Source organism: Humulus lupulus, chromosome 3 (genome assembly GCF_963169125.1).
Source record: "Humulus lupulus chromosome 3, drHumLupu1.1, whole genome shotgun sequence".
Taxonomy (NCBI): domain Eukaryota; kingdom Viridiplantae; phylum Streptophyta; class Magnoliopsida; order Rosales; family Cannabaceae; genus Humulus; species Humulus lupulus.
In genome coordinates this window covers 11,146,411-11,165,310 of record NC_084795.1, presented here as the reverse complement: position 1 = coordinate 11,165,310, position 18,900 = coordinate 11,146,411, and the positions used below count along the sequence as shown (strand labels likewise).

At 43.5% G+C, this 18,900-nt stretch overlaps 61 non-coding genes across 61 annotated transcripts; all 61 read right to left on the bottom strand.

Annotated features, from left to right (window-relative positions):
- Nucleotides 1-114: 114 nt before the first annotated feature.
- On the bottom strand, nucleotides 115-233 carry LOC133826890 (5S ribosomal RNA). Its single transcript, XR_009889596.1, has one exon. It is a non-coding gene; the product is annotated as a 5S ribosomal RNA (ribosomal RNA).
- A 110-nt stretch (nucleotides 234-343) lies between these two features.
- On the bottom strand, nucleotides 344-462 carry LOC133828572 (5S ribosomal RNA). Its single transcript, XR_009891179.1, has one exon. It is a non-coding gene; the product is annotated as a 5S ribosomal RNA (ribosomal RNA).
- Nucleotides 463-681: 219 nt separating this feature from the next.
- On the bottom strand, nucleotides 682-800 carry LOC133826693 (5S ribosomal RNA). Its single transcript, XR_009889405.1, has one exon. It is a non-coding gene; the product is annotated as a 5S ribosomal RNA (ribosomal RNA).
- Nucleotides 801-1,018: 218 nt separating this feature from the next.
- LOC133828571 (5S ribosomal RNA) lies at nucleotides 1,019-1,137 on the bottom strand. The gene has a single exon (XR_009891178.1). It is a non-coding gene; the product is annotated as a 5S ribosomal RNA (ribosomal RNA).
- Nucleotides 1,138-1,248: 111 nt separating this feature from the next.
- LOC133826932 (5S ribosomal RNA) lies at nucleotides 1,249-1,367 on the bottom strand. Its single transcript, XR_009889636.1, has one exon. It is a non-coding gene; the product is annotated as a 5S ribosomal RNA (ribosomal RNA).
- A 220-nt stretch (nucleotides 1,368-1,587) lies between these two features.
- On the bottom strand, nucleotides 1,588-1,706 carry LOC133828570 (5S ribosomal RNA). Its single transcript, XR_009891177.1, has one exon. It is a non-coding gene; the product is annotated as a 5S ribosomal RNA (ribosomal RNA).
- Nucleotides 1,707-1,926: 220 nt separating this feature from the next.
- LOC133826725 (5S ribosomal RNA) lies at nucleotides 1,927-2,045 on the bottom strand. Its single transcript, XR_009889437.1, has one exon. It is a non-coding gene; the product is annotated as a 5S ribosomal RNA (ribosomal RNA).
- A 111-nt stretch (nucleotides 2,046-2,156) lies between these two features.
- On the bottom strand, nucleotides 2,157-2,275 carry LOC133828569 (5S ribosomal RNA). The gene has a single exon (XR_009891176.1). It is a non-coding gene; the product is annotated as a 5S ribosomal RNA (ribosomal RNA).
- A 221-nt stretch (nucleotides 2,276-2,496) lies between these two features.
- Nucleotides 2,497-2,614, bottom strand: LOC133827505 (5S ribosomal RNA). Its single transcript, XR_009890195.1, has one exon. It is a non-coding gene; the product is annotated as a 5S ribosomal RNA (ribosomal RNA).
- Nucleotides 2,615-2,724: 110 nt separating this feature from the next.
- Nucleotides 2,725-2,843, bottom strand: LOC133826731 (5S ribosomal RNA). The gene has a single exon (XR_009889443.1). It is a non-coding gene; the product is annotated as a 5S ribosomal RNA (ribosomal RNA).
- A 220-nt stretch (nucleotides 2,844-3,063) lies between these two features.
- LOC133828568 (5S ribosomal RNA) lies at nucleotides 3,064-3,182 on the bottom strand. Its single transcript, XR_009891175.1, has one exon. It is a non-coding gene; the product is annotated as a 5S ribosomal RNA (ribosomal RNA).
- A 218-nt stretch (nucleotides 3,183-3,400) lies between these two features.
- On the bottom strand, nucleotides 3,401-3,519 carry LOC133826144 (5S ribosomal RNA). Its single transcript, XR_009888875.1, has one exon. It is a non-coding gene; the product is annotated as a 5S ribosomal RNA (ribosomal RNA).
- Nucleotides 3,520-3,739: 220 nt separating this feature from the next.
- LOC133828567 (5S ribosomal RNA) lies at nucleotides 3,740-3,858 on the bottom strand. The gene has a single exon (XR_009891174.1). It is a non-coding gene; the product is annotated as a 5S ribosomal RNA (ribosomal RNA).
- Nucleotides 3,859-3,969: 111 nt separating this feature from the next.
- LOC133826930 (5S ribosomal RNA) lies at nucleotides 3,970-4,088 on the bottom strand. Its single transcript, XR_009889634.1, has one exon. It is a non-coding gene; the product is annotated as a 5S ribosomal RNA (ribosomal RNA).
- A 220-nt stretch (nucleotides 4,089-4,308) lies between these two features.
- LOC133826351 (5S ribosomal RNA) lies at nucleotides 4,309-4,427 on the bottom strand. Its single transcript, XR_009889074.1, has one exon. It is a non-coding gene; the product is annotated as a 5S ribosomal RNA (ribosomal RNA).
- Nucleotides 4,428-4,647: 220 nt separating this feature from the next.
- On the bottom strand, nucleotides 4,648-4,766 carry LOC133826724 (5S ribosomal RNA). The gene has a single exon (XR_009889436.1). It is a non-coding gene; the product is annotated as a 5S ribosomal RNA (ribosomal RNA).
- Nucleotides 4,767-4,877: 111 nt separating this feature from the next.
- On the bottom strand, nucleotides 4,878-4,996 carry LOC133828566 (5S ribosomal RNA). The gene has a single exon (XR_009891173.1). It is a non-coding gene; the product is annotated as a 5S ribosomal RNA (ribosomal RNA).
- A 221-nt stretch (nucleotides 4,997-5,217) lies between these two features.
- LOC133827504 (5S ribosomal RNA) lies at nucleotides 5,218-5,335 on the bottom strand. The gene has a single exon (XR_009890194.1). It is a non-coding gene; the product is annotated as a 5S ribosomal RNA (ribosomal RNA).
- Nucleotides 5,336-5,445: 110 nt separating this feature from the next.
- On the bottom strand, nucleotides 5,446-5,564 carry LOC133826730 (5S ribosomal RNA). The gene has a single exon (XR_009889442.1). It is a non-coding gene; the product is annotated as a 5S ribosomal RNA (ribosomal RNA).
- Nucleotides 5,565-5,784: 220 nt separating this feature from the next.
- On the bottom strand, nucleotides 5,785-5,903 carry LOC133828564 (5S ribosomal RNA). Its single transcript, XR_009891171.1, has one exon. It is a non-coding gene; the product is annotated as a 5S ribosomal RNA (ribosomal RNA).
- A 220-nt stretch (nucleotides 5,904-6,123) lies between these two features.
- On the bottom strand, nucleotides 6,124-6,242 carry LOC133826143 (5S ribosomal RNA). Its single transcript, XR_009888874.1, has one exon. It is a non-coding gene; the product is annotated as a 5S ribosomal RNA (ribosomal RNA).
- A 220-nt stretch (nucleotides 6,243-6,462) lies between these two features.
- On the bottom strand, nucleotides 6,463-6,581 carry LOC133827145 (5S ribosomal RNA). Its single transcript, XR_009889845.1, has one exon. It is a non-coding gene; the product is annotated as a 5S ribosomal RNA (ribosomal RNA).
- Nucleotides 6,582-6,691: 110 nt separating this feature from the next.
- On the bottom strand, nucleotides 6,692-6,810 carry LOC133828563 (5S ribosomal RNA). The gene has a single exon (XR_009891170.1). It is a non-coding gene; the product is annotated as a 5S ribosomal RNA (ribosomal RNA).
- Nucleotides 6,811-7,028: 218 nt separating this feature from the next.
- Nucleotides 7,029-7,147, bottom strand: LOC133828562 (5S ribosomal RNA). Its single transcript, XR_009891169.1, has one exon. It is a non-coding gene; the product is annotated as a 5S ribosomal RNA (ribosomal RNA).
- A 111-nt stretch (nucleotides 7,148-7,258) lies between these two features.
- Nucleotides 7,259-7,377, bottom strand: LOC133826929 (5S ribosomal RNA). Its single transcript, XR_009889633.1, has one exon. It is a non-coding gene; the product is annotated as a 5S ribosomal RNA (ribosomal RNA).
- A 221-nt stretch (nucleotides 7,378-7,598) lies between these two features.
- LOC133826466 (5S ribosomal RNA) lies at nucleotides 7,599-7,717 on the bottom strand. The gene has a single exon (XR_009889184.1). It is a non-coding gene; the product is annotated as a 5S ribosomal RNA (ribosomal RNA).
- Nucleotides 7,718-7,828: 111 nt separating this feature from the next.
- On the bottom strand, nucleotides 7,829-7,947 carry LOC133828561 (5S ribosomal RNA). Its single transcript, XR_009891168.1, has one exon. It is a non-coding gene; the product is annotated as a 5S ribosomal RNA (ribosomal RNA).
- Nucleotides 7,948-8,167: 220 nt separating this feature from the next.
- On the bottom strand, nucleotides 8,168-8,286 carry LOC133826627 (5S ribosomal RNA). The gene has a single exon (XR_009889341.1). It is a non-coding gene; the product is annotated as a 5S ribosomal RNA (ribosomal RNA).
- Nucleotides 8,287-8,507: 221 nt separating this feature from the next.
- Nucleotides 8,508-8,626, bottom strand: LOC133826938 (5S ribosomal RNA). The gene has a single exon (XR_009889642.1). It is a non-coding gene; the product is annotated as a 5S ribosomal RNA (ribosomal RNA).
- Nucleotides 8,627-8,737: 111 nt separating this feature from the next.
- On the bottom strand, nucleotides 8,738-8,855 carry LOC133827218 (5S ribosomal RNA). The gene has a single exon (XR_009889914.1). It is a non-coding gene; the product is annotated as a 5S ribosomal RNA (ribosomal RNA).
- A 219-nt stretch (nucleotides 8,856-9,074) lies between these two features.
- LOC133828560 (5S ribosomal RNA) lies at nucleotides 9,075-9,193 on the bottom strand. Its single transcript, XR_009891167.1, has one exon. It is a non-coding gene; the product is annotated as a 5S ribosomal RNA (ribosomal RNA).
- A 220-nt stretch (nucleotides 9,194-9,413) lies between these two features.
- LOC133828559 (5S ribosomal RNA) lies at nucleotides 9,414-9,532 on the bottom strand. The gene has a single exon (XR_009891166.1). It is a non-coding gene; the product is annotated as a 5S ribosomal RNA (ribosomal RNA).
- A 220-nt stretch (nucleotides 9,533-9,752) lies between these two features.
- LOC133828558 (5S ribosomal RNA) lies at nucleotides 9,753-9,871 on the bottom strand. The gene has a single exon (XR_009891165.1). It is a non-coding gene; the product is annotated as a 5S ribosomal RNA (ribosomal RNA).
- Nucleotides 9,872-10,092: 221 nt separating this feature from the next.
- On the bottom strand, nucleotides 10,093-10,211 carry LOC133826264 (5S ribosomal RNA). Its single transcript, XR_009888991.1, has one exon. It is a non-coding gene; the product is annotated as a 5S ribosomal RNA (ribosomal RNA).
- A 222-nt stretch (nucleotides 10,212-10,433) lies between these two features.
- LOC133826129 (5S ribosomal RNA) lies at nucleotides 10,434-10,552 on the bottom strand. Its single transcript, XR_009888861.1, has one exon. It is a non-coding gene; the product is annotated as a 5S ribosomal RNA (ribosomal RNA).
- A 218-nt stretch (nucleotides 10,553-10,770) lies between these two features.
- Nucleotides 10,771-10,889, bottom strand: LOC133828557 (5S ribosomal RNA). Its single transcript, XR_009891164.1, has one exon. It is a non-coding gene; the product is annotated as a 5S ribosomal RNA (ribosomal RNA).
- Nucleotides 10,890-11,000: 111 nt separating this feature from the next.
- Nucleotides 11,001-11,119, bottom strand: LOC133828556 (5S ribosomal RNA). The gene has a single exon (XR_009891163.1). It is a non-coding gene; the product is annotated as a 5S ribosomal RNA (ribosomal RNA).
- Nucleotides 11,120-11,338: 219 nt separating this feature from the next.
- LOC133826692 (5S ribosomal RNA) lies at nucleotides 11,339-11,457 on the bottom strand. Its single transcript, XR_009889404.1, has one exon. It is a non-coding gene; the product is annotated as a 5S ribosomal RNA (ribosomal RNA).
- Nucleotides 11,458-11,675: 218 nt separating this feature from the next.
- On the bottom strand, nucleotides 11,676-11,794 carry LOC133826089 (5S ribosomal RNA). The gene has a single exon (XR_009888823.1). It is a non-coding gene; the product is annotated as a 5S ribosomal RNA (ribosomal RNA).
- A 110-nt stretch (nucleotides 11,795-11,904) lies between these two features.
- On the bottom strand, nucleotides 11,905-12,023 carry LOC133826288 (5S ribosomal RNA). Its single transcript, XR_009889014.1, has one exon. It is a non-coding gene; the product is annotated as a 5S ribosomal RNA (ribosomal RNA).
- Nucleotides 12,024-12,242: 219 nt separating this feature from the next.
- Nucleotides 12,243-12,361, bottom strand: LOC133826464 (5S ribosomal RNA). Its single transcript, XR_009889182.1, has one exon. It is a non-coding gene; the product is annotated as a 5S ribosomal RNA (ribosomal RNA).
- A 111-nt stretch (nucleotides 12,362-12,472) lies between these two features.
- On the bottom strand, nucleotides 12,473-12,591 carry LOC133828555 (5S ribosomal RNA). Its single transcript, XR_009891162.1, has one exon. It is a non-coding gene; the product is annotated as a 5S ribosomal RNA (ribosomal RNA).
- Nucleotides 12,592-12,810: 219 nt separating this feature from the next.
- Nucleotides 12,811-12,929, bottom strand: LOC133828552 (5S ribosomal RNA). Its single transcript, XR_009891159.1, has one exon. It is a non-coding gene; the product is annotated as a 5S ribosomal RNA (ribosomal RNA).
- A 220-nt stretch (nucleotides 12,930-13,149) lies between these two features.
- Nucleotides 13,150-13,268, bottom strand: LOC133826278 (5S ribosomal RNA). The gene has a single exon (XR_009889005.1). It is a non-coding gene; the product is annotated as a 5S ribosomal RNA (ribosomal RNA).
- A 220-nt stretch (nucleotides 13,269-13,488) lies between these two features.
- On the bottom strand, nucleotides 13,489-13,607 carry LOC133828551 (5S ribosomal RNA). The gene has a single exon (XR_009891158.1). It is a non-coding gene; the product is annotated as a 5S ribosomal RNA (ribosomal RNA).
- A 221-nt stretch (nucleotides 13,608-13,828) lies between these two features.
- On the bottom strand, nucleotides 13,829-13,947 carry LOC133826463 (5S ribosomal RNA). Its single transcript, XR_009889181.1, has one exon. It is a non-coding gene; the product is annotated as a 5S ribosomal RNA (ribosomal RNA).
- Nucleotides 13,948-14,167: 220 nt separating this feature from the next.
- LOC133826256 (5S ribosomal RNA) lies at nucleotides 14,168-14,286 on the bottom strand. The gene has a single exon (XR_009888984.1). It is a non-coding gene; the product is annotated as a 5S ribosomal RNA (ribosomal RNA).
- Nucleotides 14,287-14,506: 220 nt separating this feature from the next.
- LOC133828550 (5S ribosomal RNA) lies at nucleotides 14,507-14,625 on the bottom strand. The gene has a single exon (XR_009891157.1). It is a non-coding gene; the product is annotated as a 5S ribosomal RNA (ribosomal RNA).
- Nucleotides 14,626-14,846: 221 nt separating this feature from the next.
- Nucleotides 14,847-14,965, bottom strand: LOC133828549 (5S ribosomal RNA). Its single transcript, XR_009891156.1, has one exon. It is a non-coding gene; the product is annotated as a 5S ribosomal RNA (ribosomal RNA).
- Nucleotides 14,966-15,187: 222 nt separating this feature from the next.
- Nucleotides 15,188-15,306, bottom strand: LOC133826128 (5S ribosomal RNA). The gene has a single exon (XR_009888860.1). It is a non-coding gene; the product is annotated as a 5S ribosomal RNA (ribosomal RNA).
- Nucleotides 15,307-15,527: 221 nt separating this feature from the next.
- LOC133828548 (5S ribosomal RNA) lies at nucleotides 15,528-15,646 on the bottom strand. The gene has a single exon (XR_009891155.1). It is a non-coding gene; the product is annotated as a 5S ribosomal RNA (ribosomal RNA).
- A 111-nt stretch (nucleotides 15,647-15,757) lies between these two features.
- Nucleotides 15,758-15,876, bottom strand: LOC133828547 (5S ribosomal RNA). Its single transcript, XR_009891154.1, has one exon. It is a non-coding gene; the product is annotated as a 5S ribosomal RNA (ribosomal RNA).
- A 220-nt stretch (nucleotides 15,877-16,096) lies between these two features.
- On the bottom strand, nucleotides 16,097-16,215 carry LOC133826462 (5S ribosomal RNA). The gene has a single exon (XR_009889180.1). It is a non-coding gene; the product is annotated as a 5S ribosomal RNA (ribosomal RNA).
- Nucleotides 16,216-16,326: 111 nt separating this feature from the next.
- On the bottom strand, nucleotides 16,327-16,445 carry LOC133828546 (5S ribosomal RNA). Its single transcript, XR_009891153.1, has one exon. It is a non-coding gene; the product is annotated as a 5S ribosomal RNA (ribosomal RNA).
- Nucleotides 16,446-16,664: 219 nt separating this feature from the next.
- LOC133828545 (5S ribosomal RNA) lies at nucleotides 16,665-16,783 on the bottom strand. The gene has a single exon (XR_009891152.1). It is a non-coding gene; the product is annotated as a 5S ribosomal RNA (ribosomal RNA).
- Nucleotides 16,784-17,003: 220 nt separating this feature from the next.
- On the bottom strand, nucleotides 17,004-17,122 carry LOC133826276 (5S ribosomal RNA). Its single transcript, XR_009889003.1, has one exon. It is a non-coding gene; the product is annotated as a 5S ribosomal RNA (ribosomal RNA).
- A 220-nt stretch (nucleotides 17,123-17,342) lies between these two features.
- LOC133828544 (5S ribosomal RNA) lies at nucleotides 17,343-17,461 on the bottom strand. Its single transcript, XR_009891151.1, has one exon. It is a non-coding gene; the product is annotated as a 5S ribosomal RNA (ribosomal RNA).
- Nucleotides 17,462-17,682: 221 nt separating this feature from the next.
- On the bottom strand, nucleotides 17,683-17,801 carry LOC133826461 (5S ribosomal RNA). Its single transcript, XR_009889179.1, has one exon. It is a non-coding gene; the product is annotated as a 5S ribosomal RNA (ribosomal RNA).
- Nucleotides 17,802-18,021: 220 nt separating this feature from the next.
- LOC133826287 (5S ribosomal RNA) lies at nucleotides 18,022-18,140 on the bottom strand. Its single transcript, XR_009889013.1, has one exon. It is a non-coding gene; the product is annotated as a 5S ribosomal RNA (ribosomal RNA).
- Nucleotides 18,141-18,360: 220 nt separating this feature from the next.
- Nucleotides 18,361-18,479, bottom strand: LOC133828543 (5S ribosomal RNA). Its single transcript, XR_009891150.1, has one exon. It is a non-coding gene; the product is annotated as a 5S ribosomal RNA (ribosomal RNA).
- A 221-nt stretch (nucleotides 18,480-18,700) lies between these two features.
- Nucleotides 18,701-18,819, bottom strand: LOC133828541 (5S ribosomal RNA). The gene has a single exon (XR_009891148.1). It is a non-coding gene; the product is annotated as a 5S ribosomal RNA (ribosomal RNA).
- Nucleotides 18,820-18,900: the final 81 nt, after the last annotated feature.

The following is an 18,900-nucleotide window of genomic DNA, read 5'->3' as shown; positions in this document are numbered from 1 at the left end:
TATTAACCCCTCAAGGAAAACGAAATAAATGAGTTTTTAAAGATTTAAAACAAAAAATACAAACTTTTGAGCCGTATGTGGAATTTTAAAGGGAAAAAAAAAATGATGTTTTCAGGGGTGCAACACGAGGACTTCCCAGGAGGTCACCCATCCTAGTACTACTCTCGCTCAAGCACGCTTAACTGCGGAGTTCTGATGGGTTCCGGTGCATTAGTGCTGGTATGATCGCACCCGGAATGTTTGGTCCGCAATATTCATTTATAGATTTAAAGATTTAAAACAAAAAATACAAACTTTTGAGCCGTAAGTGGATTTTTAAAGGGAAAAAAAAAAGATATTTTCAGGGGTGCAACACGAGGACTTCCCAGGAGGTCACCCATCCTAGTACTACTCTCGCCCAAGCACGCTTAACTGCGGAGTTCTGATGGGATCCGGTGCATTAGTGCTGGTATGATCGCACCCGGAATGTTTGGTCCGCAATATTCATTTATAGCGAGCGCGTGTGTCCTCCCTTTTCTCCCCCGGATTGACAAGGAACTTCTTATTCGCTGCTTGTTAGTGACCACGGTATTAACCCCTCAAGGAAAACGAAATAAATGAGTTTTTAAAGATTTAAAACAAAACATACAAACTTTTGAGCCGTAAGTGGATTTTTAAAGGGAAAAAAAAATGATGTTTTCAGGGGTGCAACACGAGGACTTCCCAGGACGTCACCCATCCTAGTACTACTCTCGCCCAAGCACGCTTAACTGCGGAGTTCTGATGGGATCCGGTGCATTAGTGCTGGTATGATCGCACCCGGAATGTTTGGTCCGCAATATTCATTTATAGCGAGCGCGTGTGTCCTCCCTTTTCTCCCCCGGATTGACTAGGAACTTCTTATTCGCTGCTTGTTAGTGACCACGGTATTAACCCCTCAAGGAAAACGAAATAAATTAGTTTTTAAAGATTTAAAACAAAAAATACAAACTTTTGAGCCGTAAGTGGATTTTTAAAGGGAAAAAAAATGATGTTTTCAGGGGTGCAACACGAGGACTTCCCAGGAGGTCACCCATCCTAGTACTACTCTCGCCCAAGCACGCTTAACTGCGGAGTTCTGATGGGATCCGGTGCATTAGTGCTGGTATGATCGCACCCGGAATGTTTGGTCCGCAATATTCATTTATAGATTTAAAGATTTAAAACAAAAAATACAAACTTTTGAGCCGTAAGTGGATTTTTAAAGGGAAAAAAAAAAAGATGTTTTCAGGGGTGCAACACGAGGACTTCCCAGGAGGTCACCCATCCTAGTACTACTCTCGCCCAAGCACGCTTAAGTGCGGAGTTCTGATGGGATCCGGGGCATTAGTGCTGGTATGATCGCACCCGGAATGTTTGGTCCGCAATATTCATTTATAGCGAGCGCGTGTGTCCTTCCTTTTCTCCCCCGGATTGACTAGGAACTTCTTATTCGCTGCTTGTTAGTGACCACGGTATTAACCCCTCAAGGAAAACGAAATAAATGAGTTTTTAAAGATTTAAAACAAAAAATACAAACTTTTGAGCCGTAAGTGGATTTTTAAAGGGAAAAAAAAAATGATGTTTTCAGGGGTGCAACACGAGGACTTCCCAGGAGGTCACCCATCCTAGTACTACTCTCGCCCAAGCACGCTTAACTGCGGAGTTCTGATGGGATCCGGTGCATTAGTGCTGGTATGATCGCACCCGGAATGTTTGGTCCGCAATATTCATTTATAGCGAGCGCGTGTGTCCTTCCTTTTCTCCCCCGGATTGACTAGGAACTTCTTATTCGCTGCTTGTTAGTGACCACGGTATTAACCCCTCAAGGAAAACGAAATAAATGAGTTTTTAAAGATTTAAAACAAAAAATACAAACTTTTGAGCCGTAAGTGGATTTTTAAAGGGAAAAAAAAAATGATGTTTTCAGGGGTGCAACACGAGGACTTCCCAGGAGGTCACCCATCCTAGTACTACTCTCGCCCAAGCGCGCTTGACTGCGGAGTTCTGATGGGATCCGGTGCATTAGTGCTGGTATGATCGCACCCGGAATGTTTGGTCCGCAATATTCATTTATAGATTTAAAGATTTAAAACAAAAAATACAAACTTTTGAGCCGTAAGTGGATTTTTAAAGGGAAAAAAAAAATGATGTTTTCAGGGGTGCAACACGAGGACTTCCCAGGAGGTCACCCATCCTAGTACTACTCTCGCCCAAGCACGCTTAACTGCGGAGTTCTGATGGGATCCGGTGCATTAGTGCTGGTATGATCGCACCCGGAATGTTTGGTCCGCAATATTCATTTATAGCGAACGCGTGTGTCCTCCCTTTTCTCCCCCGGATTGACTAGGAACTTCTTATTCGCTGCTTGTTAGTGACCACGGTATTAACCCCTCAAGGAAAACGAAATAAATGAGTTTTTAAAGATTTAAAACAAAAAATACAAACTTTTGAGCCGTAAGTGGATTTTTAAAGGGAAAAAAAAAAATGATGTTTTCAGGGGTGCAACACGAGGACTTCCGACGAGGTCACCCATCCTAGAACTACTCTCGCCCAAGCACGCTTAACTCAGAGTTCTGATGGGATCCGGTGCATTAGTGCTGCTATGATCGCACCCGGAATGTTTGGTCCGCAATATTCATTTATAGATTTAAAGATTTAAAACAAAAAATACAAACTTTTGAGCCGTAAGTGGATTTTTAAAGGGAAAAAAAAATGATGTTTTCAGGGGTGGAACACGAGGACTTCCCAGGAGGTCACCCATCCTAGTACTACTCTCGCCCAAGCACGCTTAACTGCGGAGTTCTGATGGGATCCGGTGCATTAGTGCTGGTATGATCGCACCCGGAATGTTTGGTCCGCAATATTCATTTATAGCGAGCGCGTGTGTCCTCCCTTTTCTCCCCCGGATTGACTAGGAACTTCTTATTCGCTGCTTGTTAGTGACCACGGTATTAACCCCTCAAGGAAAACGAAATAAATGAGTTTTTAAAGATTTAAAACAAAAAATACAAACTTTTGAGCCGTAAGTGGATTTTTAAAGGGAAAAAAAAAATGATGTTTTCAGGGGTGCAACACGAGGACTTCCCAGGAGGTCACCCATCCTAGTACTACTCTCGCCCAAGCACGCTTAACTGCGGAGTTCTGATGGGATCCGGTGCATTAGTGCTGGTATGATCGCACCCGGAATGTTTGGTCCGCAATATTCATTTATAGCGAGCGCGTGTGTCCTCCCTTTTCTCCCCCGGATTGACTAGGAACTTCTTATTCGCTGCTTGTTAGTGACCACGGTATTAACCCCTCAAGGAAAACGAAATAAATGAGTTTTTAAAGATTTAAAACAAAAAATACAAACTTTTGAGCCGTAAGTGGATTTTTAAAGGGAAAAAAAATGATGTTTTCAGGGGTGCAACACGAGGACTTCCCAGAAGGTCACCCATCCTAGTACTACTCTCGCCCAAGCACGCTTAACTGCGGAGTTCTGATGGGATCCGGTGCATTAGTGCTGGTATGATCGCACCCGGAATGTTTGGTCCGCAATATTCATTTATAGCGAGCGCGTGTGTCCTCCCTTTTCTCCCCCGGATTGACTAGGAACTTCTTATTCGCTGCTTGTTAGTGACCACGGTATTAACCCCTCAAGGAAAACGAAATAAATGAGTTTTTAAAGATTTAAAACAAAAAATACAAACTTTTGAGCCGTATGTGGAATTTTAAAGGGAAAAAAAAAATGATGTTTTCAGGGGTGCAACACGAGGACTTCCCAGGAGGTCACCCATCCTAGTACTACTCTCGCCCAAGCACGCTTAACTGCGGAGTTCTGATGGGATCCGGTGCATTAGTGCTGGTATGATCGCACCCGGAATGTTTGGTCCGCAATATTCATTTATAGATTTAAAGATTTAAAACAAAAAATACAAACTTTTGAGCCGTAAGTGGATTTTTAAAGGGAAAAAAAAAAAGATGTTTTCAGGGGTGCAACACGAGGACTTCCCAGGAGGTCACCCATCCTAGTACTACTCTCGCCCAAGCACGCTTAAGTGCGGAGTTCTGATGGGATCCGGGGCATTAGTGCTGGTATGATCGCACCCGGAATGTTTGGTCCGCAATATTCATTTATAGCGAGCGCGTGTGTCCTTCCTTTTCTCCCCCGGATTGACTAGGAACTTCTTATTCGCTGCTTGTTAGTGACCACGGTATTAACCCCTCAAGGAAAACGAAATAAATGAGTTTTTAAAGATTTAAAACAAAAAATACAAACTTTTGAGCCGTAAGTGGATTTTTAAAGGGAAAAAAAAAATGATGTTTTCAGGGGTGCAACACGAGGACTTCCCAGGAGGTCACCCATCCTAGTACTACTCTCGCCCAAGCACGCTTAACTGCGGAGTTCTGATGGGATCCGGTGCATTAGTGCTGGTACGATCGCACCCGGAATGTTTGGTCCGCAATATTCATTTATAGCGAGCGCGTGTGTCCTTCCTTTTCTCCCCCGGATTGACTAGGAACTTCTTATTCGCTGCTTGTTAGTGACCACGGTATTAACCCCTCAAGGAAAACGAAATAAATGAGTTTTTAAAGATTTAAAACAAAAAATACAAACTTTTGAGCCGTAAGTGGATTTTTAAAGGGAAAAAAAAAATGATGTTTTCAGGGGTGCAACACGAGGACTTCCCAGGAGGTCACCCATCCTAGTACTACTCTCGCCCAAGCGCGCTTGACTGCGGAGTTCTGATGGGATCCGGTGCATTAGTGCTGGTATGATCGCACCCGGAATGTTTGGTCCGCAATATTCATTTATAGATTTAAAGATTTAAAACAAAAAATACAAACTTTTGAGCCGTAAGTGGATTTTTAAAGGGAAAAAAAAAATGATGTTTTCAGGGGTGCAACACGAGGACTTCCCAGGAGGTCACCCATCCTAGTACTACTCTCGCCCAAGCACGCTTAACTGCGGAGTTCTGATGGGATCCGGTGCATTAGTGCTGGTATGATCGCACCCGGAATGTTTGGTCCGCAATATTCATTTATAGCGAACGCGTGTGTCCTCCCTTTTCTCCCCCGGATTGACTAGGAACTTCTTATTCGCTGCTTGTTAGTGACCACGGTATTAACCCCTCAAGGAAAACGAAATAAATGAGTTTTTAAAGATTTAAAACAAAAAATACAAACTTTTGAGCCGTAAGTGGATTTTTAAAGGGAAAAAAAAAAATGATGTTTTCAGGGGTGCAACACGAGGACTTCCGACGAGGTCACCCATCCTAGAACTACTCTCGCCCAAGCACGCTTAACTCAGAGTTCTGATGGGATCCGGTGCATTAGTGCTGCTATGATCGCACCCGGAATGTTTGGTCCGCAATATTCATTTATAGATTTAAAGATTTAAAACAAAAAATACAAACTTTTGAGCCGTAAGTGGATTTTTAAAGGGAAAAAAAAATGATGTTTTCAGGGGTGGAACACGAGGACTTCCCAGGAGGTCACCCATCCTAGTACTACTCTCGCCCAAGCACGCTTAACTGCGGAGTTCTGATGGGATCCGGTGCATTAGTGCTGGTATGATCGCACCCGGAATGTTTGGTCCGCAATATTCATTTATAGCGAGCGCGTGTGTCCTCCCTTTTCTCCCCCGGATTGACTAGGAACTTCTTATTCGCTGCTTGTTAGTGACCACGGTATTAACCCCTCAAGGAAAACGAAATAAATGAGTTTTTAAAGATTTAAAACAAAAAATACAAACTTTTGAGCCGTAAGTGGATTTTTAAAGGGAAAAAAAAAATGATGTTTTCAGGGGTGCAACACGAGGACTTCCCAGGAGGTCACCCATCCTAGTACTACTCTCGCCCAAGCACGCTTAACTGCGGAGTTCTGATGGGATCCGGTGCATTAGTGCTGGTATGATCGCACCCGGAATGTTTGGTCCGCAATATTCATTTATAGCGAGCGCGTGTGTCCTCCCTTTTCTCCCCCGGATTGACTAGGAACTTCTTATTCGCTGCTTGTTAGTGACCACGGTATTAACCCCTCAAGGAAAACGAAATAAATGAGTTTTTAAAGATTTAAAACAAAAAATACAAACTTTTGAGCCGTAAGTGGATTTTTAAAGGGAAAAAAAAAATGATGTTTTCAGGGGTGCAACACGAGGACTTCCCAGAAGGTCACCCATCCTAGTACTACTCTCGCCCAAGCACGCTTAACTGCGGAGTTCTGATGGGATCCGGTGCATTAGTGCTGGTATGATCGCACCCGGAATGTTTGGTCCGCAATATTCATTTATAGCGAGCGCGTGTGTCCTCCCTTTTCTCCCCCGGATTGACTAGGAACTTCTTATTCGCTGCTTGTTAGTGACCACGGTATTAACCCCTCAAGGAAAACGAAATAAATGAGTTTTTAAAGATTTAAAACAAAAAATACAAACTTTTGAGCCGTATGTGGAATTTTAAAGGGAAAAAAAAAATGATGTTTTCAGGGGTGCAACACGAGGACTTCCCAGGAGGTCACCCATCCTAGTACTACTCTCGCTCAAGCACGCTTAACTGCGGAGTTCTGATGGGTTCCGGTGCATTAGTGCTGGTTTGATCGCACCCGGAATGTTTGGTCCGCAATATTCATTTATAGATTTAAAGATTTAAAACAAAAAATACAAACTTTTGAGCCGTAAGTGGATTTTTAAAGGGAAAAAAAAAAGATATTTTCAGGGGTGCAACACGAGGACTTCCCAGGAGGTCACCCATCCTAGTACTACTCTCGCCCAAGCACGCTTAACTGCGGAGTTCTGATGGGATCCGGTGCATTAGTGCTGGTATGATCGCACCCGGAATGTTTGGTCCGCAATATTCATTTATAGCGAGCGCGTGTGTCCTCCCTTTTCTCCCCCGGATTGACAAGGAACTTCTTATTCGCTGCTTGTTAGTGACCACGGTATTAACCCCTCAAGGAAAACGAAATAAATTAGTTTTTAAAGATTTAAAACAAAAAATACAAACTTTTGAGCCGTAAGTGGATTTTTAAAGGGAAAAAAAATGATGTTTTCAGGGGTGCAACACGAGGACTTCCCAGGAGGTCACCCATCCTAGTACTACTCTCGCCCAAGCACGCTTAACTGCGGAGTTCTGATGGGATCCGGTGCATTAGTGCTGGTATGATCGCACCCGGAATGTTTGGTCCGCAATATTCATTTATAGATTTAAAGATTTAAAACAAAAAATACAAACTTTTGAGCCGTAAGTGGATTTTTAAAGGGAAAAAAAAAAAGATGTTTTCAGGGGTGCAACACGAGGACTTCCCAGGAGGTCACCCATCCTAGTACTACTCTCGCCCAAGCACGCTTAAGTGCGGAGTTCTGATGGGATCCGGGGCATTAGTGCTGGTATGATCGCACCCGGAATGTTTGGTCCGCAATATTCATTTATAGCGAGCGCGTGTGTCCTTCCTTTTCTCCCCCGGATTGACTAGGAACTTCTTATTCGCTGCTTGTTAGTGACCACGGTATTAACCCCTCAAGGAAAACGAAATAAATGAGTTTTTAAAGATTTAAAACAAAAAATACAAACTTTTGAGCCGTAAGTGGATTTTTAAAGGGAAAAAAAAAAATGATGTTTTCAGGGGTGCAACACGAGGACTTCCCAGGAGGTCACCCATCCTAGTACTACTCTCGCCCAAGCGCGCTTAACTGCGGAGTTCTGATGGGATCCGGTGCATTAGTGCTGGTATGATCGCACCCGGAATGTTTGGTCCGCAATATTCATTTATAGATTTAAAGATTTAAAACAAAAAATACAAACTTTTGAGCCGTAAGTGGATTTTTAAAGGGAAAAAAAAAATGATGTTTTCAGGGGTGCAACACGAGGACTTCCCAGGAGGTCACCCATCCTAGTACTACTCTCGCCCAAGCACGCTTAACTGCGGAGTTCTGATGGGATCCGGTGCATTAGTGCTGGTATGATCGCACCCGGAATGTTTGGTCCGCAATATTCATTTATAGCGAGCGCGTGTGTCCTCCCTTTTCTCCCCCGGATTGACTAGGAACTTCTTATTCGCTGCTTGTTAGTGACCACGGTATTAACCCCTCAAGGAAAACGAAATAAATGAGTTTTTAAAGATTTAAAACAAAAAATACAAACTTTTGAGCCGTAAGTGGATTTTTAAAGGGAAAAAAAAAATGATGTTTTCAGGGGTGCAACACGAGGACTTCCCAGGAGGTCACCCATCCTAGTACTACTCTCGCCCAAGCACGCTTAACTGCGGAGTTCTGATGGGATTCGGTGCATTAGTGCTGGTATGATCGCACCCGGAATGTTTGGTCCGCAATATTCATTTATAGCGAGCGCGTGTGTCCTTCCTTTTCTCCCCCGGATTGACTAGGAACTTCTTATTCGCTGCTTGTTAGTGACCACGGTATTAACCCCTCAAGGAAAACGAAATAAATGAGTTTTTAAAGATTTAAAACAAAAAATACAAACTTTTGAGCCGTAAGTGGATTTTTAAAGGGAAAAAAAAAAATGATGTTTTCAGGGGTGCAACACGAGGACTTCCCAGGAGGTCACCCATCCTAGTACTACTCTCGCCCAAGCGCGCTTAACTGCGGAGTTCTGATGGGATCCGGTGCATTAGTGTTGGTATGATCGCACCCGGAATGTTTGGTCCGCAATATTCATTTATAGATTTAAAGATTTAAAACAAAAAATACAAACTTTTGAGCCGTAAGTGGATTTTTAAAGGGAAAAAAAAAATTATGTTTTCAGGGGTGCAACACGAGGACTTCCCAGGAGGTCACCCATCCTAGTACTACTCTCGCCCAAGCACGCTTAACTGCGGAGTTCTGATGGGATCCGGTGCATTAGTCTGGTATGATCGCACCCGGAATGTTTGGTCCGCAATATTCATTTATAGCGAGCGCGTGTGTCCTCCCTTTTCTCCCCCGGATTGACTAGGAACTTCTTATTCGCTGCTTGTTAGTGACCACGGTATTAACCCCTCAAGGAAAACGAAATAAATGAGTATTTAAAGATTTAAAACAAAAAATACAAACTTTTGAGCCGTAAGTGGATTTTTAAAGGGAAAAAAAAATGATGTTTTCAGGGGTGCAACACGAGGACTTCCCAGGAGGTCACCCATCCTAGTACTACTCTCGCCCAAGCACGCTTAACTGCGGAGTTCTGATGGGATCCGGTGCATTAGTGCTGGTATGATCGCACCCGGAATGTTCGGTCCGCAATATTCATTTATAGCGAGCGCGTGTGTCCTCCCTTTTCTCCCCCGGATTGACTAGGAACTTCTTATTCGCTGCTTGTTAGTGACCACGGTATTAACCCCTCAAGGAAAACGAAATAAATGAGTTTTTAAAGATTTAAAACAAAAAATACAAACTTTTGAGCCGTAAGTGGATTTTTAAAGGGAAAAAAAAAATGATGTTTTCAGGGGTGCAACACGAGGACTTCCCAGGAGGTCACCCATCCTAGTACTACTCTCGCCCAAGCACGCTTAACTGCGGAGTTCTGATGGGATCCGGTGCATTAGTGCTGGTATGATCGCACCCGGAATGTTTGGTCCGCAATATTCATTTATAGCGAGCGCGTGTGTCCTCCCTTTTCTCCCCCGGATTGACTAGGAACTTCTTATTCGCTGCTTGTTAGTGACCACGGTATTAACCCCTCAAGGAAAACGAAATAAATGAGTTTTTAAAGATTTAAAACAAAAAATACAAACTTTTGAGCCGTAAGTGGATTTTTAAAGGGAAAAAAAAAATGATGTTTTCAGGGGTGCAACACGAGGACTTCCCAGGAGGTCACCCATCCTAGTACTACTCTCGCCCAAGCACGCTTAACTGCGGAGTTCTGATGGGATCCGGTGCATTAGTGCTGGTATGATCGCACCCGGAATGTTTGGTCCGCAATATTCATTTATAGCGAGCGCGTGTGTCCTCCCTTTTTTCCCCCGGATTGACTAGGACCTTCTTATTCGCTGCTTGTTAGTGACCACGGTATTAACCCCTCAAGGAAAACGAAATAAATGAGTTTTTAAAGATTTAAAACAAAAAATACAAACTTTTGAGCCGTAAGTGGATTTTTAAAGGGAAAAAAAAAAAAGATGTTTTCAGGGGTGCAACACGAGGACTTCCCAGGAGGTCACCCATCCTAGTACTACTCTCGCCCAAGCACGCTTAACTGCGGAGTTCTGATGGGATCCGGTACATTAGTGCTGGTATGATCGCACCCGGAATGTTTGGTCCGCAATATTCATTTATAGCGAGCGCGTGTGTCCTCCCTTTTCTCCCCCGGATTGACTAGGAACTTCTTATTCGCTGCTTGTTAGTGACCACGGTATTAACCCATCAAGGAAAACGAAATAAATGAGTTTTTAAAGATTTAAAACAAAAAATACAAACTTTTGAGCCGTAAGTGGATTTTTAAAGGGATAAAAAAAAAATGATGTTTTCAGGGGTGCAACACGAGGACTTCCCAGGAGGTCACCCATCCTAGTACTACTCTCGCCCAAGCACGCTTAACTGCGGAGTTCTGATGGGATCCGGTGCATTAGTGCAGGTATGATCGCACCCGGAATGTTTGGTCCGCAATATTCATTTATAGCGAGCGCGTGTGTCCTTCCTTTTCTCCCCCGGATTGACTAGGAACTTCTTATTCGCTGCTTGTTAGTGACCACGGTATTAACCCCTCAAGGAAAACGAAATAAATGAGTTTTTAAAGATTTAAAACAAAAAATACAAACTTTTGAGCCGTAAGTGGATTTTTAGAGGGAAAAAAAATGATGTTTTCAGGGGTGCAACACGAGGACTTCCCAGGAGGTCACCCATCCTAGTACTACTCTCGCCCAAGCACGCTTAACTGCGGAGTTCTGATGGGATCCGGTGCATTAGTGCTGGTATGATCGCACCCGGAATGTTTGGTCCGCAATATTCATTTATAGATTTAAAGATTTAAAACAAAAAATACAAACTTTTGAGCCGTAAGTGGATTTTTAAAGGGAAAAAAAAAAAGATATTTTCAGGGGTGCAACACGAGGACTTCCCAGGAGGTCACCCATCCTAGTACTACTCTCGCCCAAGCACGCTTAACTGCGGAGTTCTGATGGGATCCGGTGCATTAGTGCTGGTATGATCGCACCCGGAATGTTTGGTCCGCAATATTCATTTATAGCGAGCGCGTGTGTCCTCCCTTTTCTCCCCCGGATTGACAAGGAACTTCTTATTCGCTGCTTGTTAGTGACCACGGTATTAACCCCTCAAGGAAAACGAAATAAATGAGTTTTTAAAGATTTAAAACAAAACATACAAACTTTTGAGCCGTAAGTGGATTTTTAAAGGGAAAAAAAAATGATGTTTTCAGGGGTGCAACACGAGGACTTCCCAGGACGTCACCCATCCTAGTACTACTCTCGCCCAAGCACGCTTAACTGCGGAGTTCTGATGGGATCCGGTGCATTAGTGCTGGTATGATCGCACCCGGAATGTTTGGTCCGCAATATTCATTTATAGCGAGCGCGTGTGTCCTCCCTTTTCTCCCCCGGATTGACTAGGAACTTCTTATTCGCTGCTTGTTAGTGACCACGGTATTAACCCCTCAAGGAAAACGAAATAAATTAGTTTTTAAAGATTTAAAACAAAAAATACAAACTTTTGAGCCGTAAGTGGATTTTTAAAGGGAAAAAAAATGATGTTTTCAGGGGTGCAACACGAGGACTTCCCAGGAGGTCACCCATCCTAGTACTACTCACGCCCAAGCACGCTTAACTGCGGAGTTCTGATGGGATCCGGTGCATTAGTGCTGGTATGATCGCACCCGGAATGTTTGGTCCGCAATATTCATTTATAGATTTAAAGATTTAAAACAAAAAATACAAACTTTTGAGCCGTAAGTGGATTTTTAAAGGGAAAAAAAAATGATGTTTTCAGGGGTGCAACACGAGGACTTCACAGGAGGTCACCCATCCTAGTACTACTCTCGCCCAAGCACGCTTAACTGCGGAGTTCTGATGGGATCCGGTGCATTAGTGCTGGTATGATCGCACCCGGAATGTTTGGTCCGCAATATTCATTTATAGCGAGCGCGTGTGTCCTTCCTTTTCTCCCCCGGATTGACTAGGAACTTCTTATTCGCTGCTTGTTAGTGACCACGGTATTAACCCCTCAAGGAAAACGAAATAAATGAGTTTTTAAAGATTTAAAACAAAAAATACAAACTTTTGAGCCGTAAGTGGATTTTTAAAGGGAAAAAAAAATGATGTTTTCAGGGGTGCAACACGAGGACTTCCCAGGAGGTCACCCATCCTAGTACTACTCTCGCCCAAGCGCGCTTAACTGCGGAGTTCTGATGGGATCCGGTGCATTAGTGCTGGTATGATCGCACCCGGAATGTTTGGTCCGCAATATTCATTTATAGATTTAAAGATTTAAAACAAAAAATACAAACTTTTGAGCCGTAAGTGGATTTTTAAAGGGAAAAAAAAAATGATGTTTTCAGGGGTGCAACACGAGGACTTCCCAGGAGGTCACCCATCCTAGTACTACTCTCGCCCAAGCACGCTTAACTGCGGAGTTCTGATGGGATCCGGTGCATTAGTGCTGGTATGATCGCACCCGGAATGTTTGGTCCGCAATATTCATTTATAGCGAGCGCGTGTGTCCTCCCTTTTCTCCGCCGGATTGACTAGGAACTTCTTATTCGCTGCTTGTTAGTGACCACGGTATTAACCCCTCAAGGAAAACGAAATAAATGAGTTTTTAAAGATTTAAAACAAAAAATACAAACTTTTGAGCCGTAAGTGGATTTTTAAAGGGAAAAAAAAATGATGTTTTCAGGGGTGCAACACGAGGACTTCCCAGGAGGTCACCCATCCTAGTACTACTCTCGCCCAAGCACGCTTAACTGCGGAGTTCTGATGGGATCCGGTGCATTAGTGCTGGTATGATCGCACCCGGAATGTTCGGTCCGCAATATTCATTTATAGCGAGCGCGTGTGTCCTCCCTTTTCTCCCCCGGATTGACTAGGAACTTCTTATTCGCTGCTTGTTAGTGACCACGGTATTAACCCCTCAAGGAAAACGAAATAAATGAGTTTTTAAAGATTTAAAACAAAAAATACAAACTTTTGAGCCGTAAGTGGATTTTTAAAGGGAAAAAAAAAATGATGTTTTCAGGGGTGCAACACGAGGACTTCCCAGGAGGTCACCCATCCTAGTACTACTCTCGCCCAAGCACGCTTAACTGCGGAGTTCTGATGGGATCCAGTGCATTAGTGCTGGTATGATCGCACCCGGAATGTTTGGTCCGCAATATTCATTTATAGCGAGCGCGTGTGTCCTCCCTTTTCTCCCCCGGATTGACTAGGAACTTCTTATTCGCTGCTTGTTAGTGACCACGGTATTAACCCCTCAAGGAAAACGAAATAAATGAGTTTTTAAAGATTTAAAACAAAAAATACAAACTTTTGAGCCGTAAGTGGATTTTTAAAGGGAAAAAAAAAATGATGTTTTCAGGGGTGCAACACGAGGACTTCCCAGGAGGTCACCCATCCTAGTACTACTCTCGCCCAAGCACGCTTAACTGCGGAGTTCTGATGGGATCCGGTGCATTAGTGCTGGTATGATCGCACCCGGAATGTTTGGTCCGCAATATTCATTTATAGCGAGCGCGTGTGTCCTCCCTTTTTTCCCCCGGATTGACTAGGACCTTCTTATTCGCTGCTTGTTAGTGACCACGGTATTAACCCCTCAAGGAAAACGAAATAAATGAGTTTTTAAAGATTTAAAACAAAAAATACAAACTTTTGAGCCGTAAGTGGATTTTAAAAGGGAAAAAAAAAAAAGATGTTTTCAGGGGTGCAACACGAGGACTTCCCAGGAGGTCACCCATCCTAGTACTACTCTCGCCCAAGCGCGCTTAACTGCGGAGTTCTGATGGGATCCGGTGCATTAGTGCTGGTATGATCGCACCCGGAATGTTTGTTCCGCAATATTCATTTATAGCGAGCGCGTGTGTCCTCCCTTTTCTCCCCCAGATTGACTAGGAACTTCTTATTCGCTGCTTGTTAGTAACCACGGTATTAACCCCTCAAGGAAAACGAAATAAATGAGTTTTTAAAGATTTAAAACAAAAAATACAAACTTTTGAGCCGTAAGTGGATTTTTAAAGGGAAAAAAAAAATGATGTTTTCAGGGGTGCAACACGAGGACTTCCCAGGAGGTCACCCATCCTAGTACTACTCTCGCCCAAGCACGCTTCACTGCGGAGTTCTGATGGGATCCGGTGCATTAGTGCTGGTATGATCGCACCCGGAATGTTTGGTCCGCAATATTCATTTATAGCGAGCGCGTGTGTCCTCCCTTTTCTCCCCCGGATTGACTAGGAACTTCTTATTCGCTGCTTGTTAGTGACCACGGTATTAACCCCTCAAGGAAAACGAAATAAATGAGTTTTTAAAGATTTAAAACAAAAAATACAAACTTTTGAGCCGTAAGTGGATTTTTAAAGGGAAAAAAAAAATGATGTTTTCAGGGGTGCAACACGAGGACTTCCCAGGAGGTCACCCATCCTAGTACTACTCTCGCCCAAGCACGCTTAACTGCGGAGTTCTGATGGGATCCGGTGCATTAGTGCTGGTATGATCGCACCCGGAATGTTTGGTCCGCAATATTCTTTTATAGCGAGCGCGTGTGTCCTCCCTTTTTTCCCCCGGATTGACTAGGACCTTCTTATTCGCTGCTTGTTAGTGACCACGGTATTAACCCCTCAAGGAAAACGAAATAAATAAGTTTTTAAAGATTTAAAACAAAAAATACAAACTTTTGAGCCGTAAGTGGATTTTAAAAGGGTAAAAAAAAAAAGATGTTTTCAGGGGTGCAACACGAGGACTTCCCAGGAGGTCACCCATCCTAGTACTACTCTCGCCCAAGCACGCTTAACTGCGGAGTTCTGATGGGATCCGGTGCATTAGTGCTGGTATGATCGCACCCGGAATGTTTGGTCCGCAATATTCATTTATAGCGAGCGCGTGTGTCCTCCCTTTTCTCCCCCGGATTGACTAGGAACTTCTTATTCGCTGCTTGTTAGTGACCACGGTATTAACCCCTCAAGGAAAACGAAATAAATGAGTTTTTAAAGATTTAAAACAAAAAATACAAACTTTTGAGCCGTAAGTGGATTTTTAAAGGGATAAAAAAAAAATGATGTTTTCAGGGGTGCAACACGAGGACTTCCCAGGAGGTCACCCATCCTAGTACTACTCTCGCCCAAGCACGCTTAACTGCGGAGTTCTGATGGGATCCGGTGCATTAGTGCAGGTATGATCGCACCCGGAATGTTTGGTCCGCAATATTCATTTATAGCGAGCGCGTGTGTCCTCCCTTTTCTCCCCCGGATTGACTAGGAACTTCTTATTCGCTGCTTGTTAGTGACCACGGTATTAACCCCTCAAGGAAAACGAAATAAATGAGTTTTTAAAGATTTAAAACAAAAAATACAAACTTTTGAGCCGTAAGTGGATTTTTAAAGGGAAAAAAAAAAATGATGTTTTCAGGGGTGCAACACGAGGACTTCCCAGGAGGTCACCCATCCTAGTACTACTCTCGCCCAAGCACGCTTAACTGCGGAGTTCTGATGGGATCCGGTGCATTAGTGCTGGTATGATCGCACCCGGAATGTTTGGTCCGCAATATTCATTTATAGATTTAAAGATTTAAAACAAAAAATACAAACTTTTGAGCCGTAAGTGGATTTTTAAAGGGAAACAAAAAATGATGTTTTCAGGGGTGCAACACGAGGACTTCCCAGGAGGTCACCCATCCTAGTACTACTCTCGCCCAAGCACGCTTAACTGCGGAGTTCTGATGGGATCCGGTGCATTAGTGCTGGTATGATCGCACCCGGAATGTTTGGTCCGCAATATTCATTTATAGCGAGCGCGTGTGTCCTCCCTTTTCTCCCCCGGATTGACTAGGAACTTCTTATTCGCTGCTTGTTAGTGACCACGGTATTAACCCCTCAAGGAAAACGAAATAAATGAGTTTTTAAAGATTTAAAACAAAAAATACAAACTTTTGAGCCGTAAGTGGATTTTTAAAGGGAAAAAAAAAATGATGTTTTCAGGGGTGCAACACGAGGACTTCCCAGGAGGTCACCCATCCTAGTACTACTCTCGCCCAAGCGCGCTTAACTGCGGAGTTCTGATGGGATCCGGTGCATTAGTGCTGGTATGATCGCACCCGGAATGTTTGGTCCGCAATATTCATTTATAGATTTAAAGATTTAAAACAAAAAATACAAACTTTTGAGCCGTAAGTGGATTTTTAAAGGGAAAAAAAAAATGATGTTTTCAGGGGTGCAACACGAGGACTTCCCAGGAGGTCACCCATCCTAGTACTACTCTCGCCCAAGCACGCTTAACTGCGGAGTTCTGATGGGATCCGGTGCATTAGTGCTGGTATGATCGCACCCGGAATGTTTGGTCCGCAATATTCATTTATAGCGAGCGCGTGTGTCCTCCCTTTTCTCCGCCGGATTGACTAGGAACTTCTTATTCGCTGCTTGTTAGTGACCACGGTATTAACCCCTCAAGGAAAACGAAATAAATGAGTTTTTAAAGATTTAAAACAAAAAATACAAACTTTTGAGCCGTAAGTGGATTTTTAAAGGGAAAAAAAAATGATGTTTTCAGGGGTGCAACACGAGGACTTCCCAGGAGGTCACCCATCCTAGTACTACTCTCGCCCAAGCACGCTTAACTGCGGAGTTCTGATGGGATCCGGTGCATTAGTGCTGGTATGATCGCACCCGGAATGTTCGGTCCGCAATATTCATTTATAGCGAGCGCGTGTGTCCTCCCTTTTCTCCCCCGGATTGACTAGGAACTTCTTATTCGCTGCTTGTTAGTGACCACGGTATTAACCCCTCAAGGAAAACGAAATAAATGAGTTTTTAAAGATTTAAAACAAAAAATACAAACTTTTGAGCCGTAAGTGGATTTTTAAAGGGAAAAAAAAAATGATGTTTTCAGGGGTGCAACACGAGGACTTCCCAGGAGGTCACCCATCCTAGTACTACTCTCGCCCAAGCACGCTTAACTGCGGAGTTCTGATGGGATCCAGTGCATTAGTGCTGGTATGATCGCACCCGGAATGTTTGGTCCGCAATATTCATTTATAGCGAGCGCGTGTGTCCTCCCTTTTCTCCCCCGGATTGACTAGGAACTTCTTATTCGCTGCTTGTTAGTGACCACGGTATTAACCCCTCAAGGAAAACGAAATAAATGAGTTTTTAAAGATTTAAAACAAAAAATACAAACTTTTGAGCCGTAAGTGGATTTTTAAAGGGAAAAAAAAAATGATGTTTTCAGGGGTGCAACACGAGGACTTCCCAGGAGGTCACCCATCCTAGTACTACTCTCGCCCAAGCACGCTTAACTGCGGAGTTCTGATGGGATCCGGTGCATTAGTGCTGGTATGATCGCACCCGGAATGTTTGGTCCGCAATATTCATTTATAGCGAGCGCGTGTGTCCTCCCTTTTTTCCCCCGGATTGACTAGGACCTTCTTATTCGCTGCTTGTTAGTGACCACGGTATTAACCCCTCAAGGAAAACGAAATAAATGAGTTTTTAAAGATTTAAAACAAAAAATACAAACTTTTGAGCCGTAAGTGGATTTTAAAAGGGAAAAAAAAAAAAGATGTTTTCAGGGGTGCAACACGAGGACTTCCCAGGAGGTCACCCATCCTAGTACTACTCTCGCCCAAGCGCGCTTAACTGCGGAGTTCTGATGGGATCCGGTGCATTAGTGCTGGTATGATCGCACCCGGAATGTTTGTTCCGCAATATTCATTTATAGCGAGCGCGTGTGTCCTCCCTTTTCTCCCCCAGATTGACTAGGAACTTCTTATTCGCTGCTTGTTAGTAACCACGGTATTAACCCCTCATGGAAAACGAAATAAATGAGTTTTTAAAGATTTAAAACAAAAAATACAAACTTTTGAGCCGTAAGTGGATTTTTAAAGGGAAAAAAAAAATGATGTTTTCAGGGGTGCAACACGAGGACTTCCCAGGAGGTCACCCATCCTAGTACTACTCTCGCCCAAGCACGCTTCACTACGGAGTTCTGATGGGATCCGGTGCATTAGTGCTGGTATGATCGCACCCGGAATGTTTGGTCCGCAATATTCATTTATAGCGAGCGCGTGTGTCCTCCCTTTTCTCCCCCGGATTGACTAGGAACTTCTTATTCGCTGCTTGTTAGTGACCACGGTATTAACCCCTCAAGGAAAACGAAATAAATGAGTTTTTAAAGATTTAAAACAAAAAATACAAACTTTTGAGCCGTAAGTGGATTTTTAAAGGGAAAAAAAAAATGATGTTTTCAGGGGTGCAACACGAGGACTTCCCAGGAGGTCACCCATCCTAGTACTACTCTCGCCCAAGCACGCTTAACTGCGGAGTTCTGATGGGATCCGGTGCATTAGTGCTGGTATGATCGCACCCGGAATGTTTGGTCCGCAATATTCTTTTATAGCGAGCGCGTGTGTCCTCCCTTTTTTCCCCCGGATTGACTAGGACCTTCTTATTCGCTGCTTGTTAGTGACCACGGTATTAACCCCTCAAGGAAAACGAAATAAATAAGTTTTTAAAGATTTAAAACAAAAAATACAAACTTTTGAGCCGTAAGTGGATTTTAAAAGGGTAAAAAAAAAAAGATGTTTTCAGGGGTGCAACACGAGGACTTCCCAGGAGGTCACCCATCCTAGTACTACTCTCGCCCAAGCACGCTTAACTGCGGAGTTCTGATGGGATCCGGTGCATTAGTGCTGGTATGATCGCACCCGGAATGTTTGGTCCGCAATATTCATTTATAGCGAGCGCGTGTGTCCTCCCTTTTCTCCCCCGGATTGACTAGGAACTTCTT